Here is a 2,500-nt window from a genome sequence, read left to right on the forward strand (position 1 = left end):
GATGGCGGAAGGCCGGTCAGCCTACCAGGGGCGTGAGAGCAGCTTGGGCGATGGCAGAAGGCCGGCGTGGAAGCCGCTTGGGCTCTAGCAGAAGGCCGGCGTGGAAGCCGCTTGGGCTCTAGCAGAAGGCCGAGGTGGAAGCCACTTTGGGCTGTGGCCGGTCAGCCTACCAGGGGCGTGAGAGCAGCTTGGGCGATGGCGGAAGGCCGAGGTGGAAGCCGCTTGGGCTCTAGCAGAAGGCCGAGGTGGAAGCCACTTTGGGCTGTGGCCGGTCAGCCTACCAGGGGCGTGAGAGCAGCTTGGGCGATGGCAGAAGGCCGAGGTGGAAACCACTTTGGGCTATGGCCGGTCTGCCTACCAGGGGCGTGAGAGCAGCTTGGGCGATGGCAGAAGGCCGGCGTGGAAGCCGCTTGGGCTCTAGCAGAAGGCCGAGGTGGAAGCCACTTTGGGCTGTGGCCGGTCTGCCTACCAGGGGCGTGAGAGCAGCTTGGGCGATGGCAGAAGGCCGAGGTGGAAACCACTTTGGGCTATGGCCGGTCTGCCTACCAGGGGCGTGAGAGCAGCTTGGGCGATGGCGGAAGGCCGGTCAGCCTACCAGGGGCGTGAGAGCAGCTTGGGCGATGGCAGAAGGCCGAGGTGGAAGCCGCTTGGGCTGTGGCCGGTCTGCCTACCAGGGGCGTGAGAGCAGCTTGGGCGATGGCGGAAGGCCGGTCAGCCTACCAGGGGCGTGAGAGCAGCTTGGGCGATGGCGGAAGGCCGGTCAGCCTACCAGGGGCGTGAGAGCAGCTTGGGCGATGGCGGAAGGCCGGTCAGCCTACCAGGGGCGTGAGAGCAGCTTGGGCGATGGCAGAAGGCCGGCGTGGAAGCCGCTTGGGCTCTAGCAGAAGGCCGGCGTGGAAGCCGCTTGGGCTCTAGCAGAAGGCCGAGGTGGAAGCCACTTTGGGCTGTGGCCGGTCAGCCTACCAGGGGCGTGAGAGCAGCTTGGGCGATGGCGGAAGGCCGAGGTGGAAGCCGCTTGGGCTCTAGCAGAAGGCCGAGGTGGAAGCCACTTTGGGCTGTGGCCGGTCAGCCTACCAGGGGCGTGAGAGCAGCTTGGGCGATGGCAGAAGGCCGAGGTGGAAACCACTTTGGGCTATGGCCGGTCTGCCTACCAGGGGCGTGAGAGCAGCTTGGGCGATGGCAGAAGGCCGGCGTGGAAGCCGCTTGGGCTCTAGCAGAAGGCCGAGGTGGAAGCCACTTTGGGCTGTGGCCGGTCTGCCTACCAGGGGCGTGAGAGCAGCTTGGGCGATGGCAGAAGGCCGAGGTGGAAACCACTTTGGGCTATGGCCGGTCTGCCTACCAGGGGCGTGAGAGCAGCTTGGGCGATGGCGGAAGGCCGGTCAGCCTACCAGGGGCGTGAGAGCAGCTTGGGCGATGGCAGAAGGCCGAGGTGGAAGCCGCTTGGGCTCTAGCAGAAGGCCGAGGTGGAAGCCACTTTGGGCTGTGGCCGGTCTGCCTACCAGGGGCGTGAGAGCAGCTTGGGCGATGGCGGAAGGCCGGTCAGCCTACCAGGGGCGTGAGAGCAGCTTGGGCGATGGCAGAAGGCCGGCGTGGAAGCCGCTTGGGCTCTAGCAGAAGGCCGAGGTGGAAGCCACTTTGGGCTGTGGCCGGTCAGCCTACCAGGGGCGTGAGAGCAGCTTGGGCGATGGCAGAAGGCCGGCGTGGAAGCCGCTTGGGCTCTAGCAGAAGGCCGAGGTGGAAGCCGCTTTGGGCTGTGGCCGGTCTGCCTACCAGGGGCAAGGAACCACAATAGCATCTACCAGGGGCAAAGCGCAAATTCGGTCTACCAGGGGCAAGAAACATTAATACAGTCTACCAGGGGCAAAGCGCAAATTCGGTCTACCAGGGGCAAGAAACATTAATACAGTCTACCAGGGGCAAAGCGCAAATTCGGTCTACCAGGGGCAAGAAACATTCATACAGTCTACCAGGGGCAAGAAACCAAAATTTATTCTACCAGGGGCAAGAAACATTCATACAGTCTACCAGGGGCAAGAAACCAAAATTTATTCTACCAGGGGCAAGAAACATTAATACAGTCTACCAGGGGCAAGAAACCAAAATTTATTCTACCAGGGGCAAGAAACATTAATACAGTCTACCAGGGGCAAGAAACCAAAATTTATTCTACCAGGGGCAAGAAACATTAATACAGTCTACCAGGGGCAAGAAACATTAATACAGTCTACCAGGGGCAAGAAACATTAATACAGTCTACCAGGGGCAAGAAACCAAAGCCCTGTCTACCAGGGGCTGCATTGACAAGTTCGCACCGTAAGAAGAGAATGCGACTTTTGCAACCTCTTTTTCCTTTTTACATGATATTCTTTTTCTCTATCGGGGAAAACACTGGTGTGCTACATCACTGGAAAGCTAGAAATCCCACTAAAGATTAAGCCATAGTTATAGAGGTAGATATCCCTGACTTATTGTCAGCCACCATTTGGGTTCTTCATTGTGA

Source organism: Corythoichthys intestinalis, unplaced genomic scaffold, assembly GCF_030265065.1.
Source record: "Corythoichthys intestinalis isolate RoL2023-P3 unplaced genomic scaffold, ASM3026506v1 HiC_scaffold_48, whole genome shotgun sequence".
Taxonomy (NCBI): domain Eukaryota; kingdom Metazoa; phylum Chordata; class Actinopteri; order Syngnathiformes; family Syngnathidae; genus Corythoichthys; species Corythoichthys intestinalis.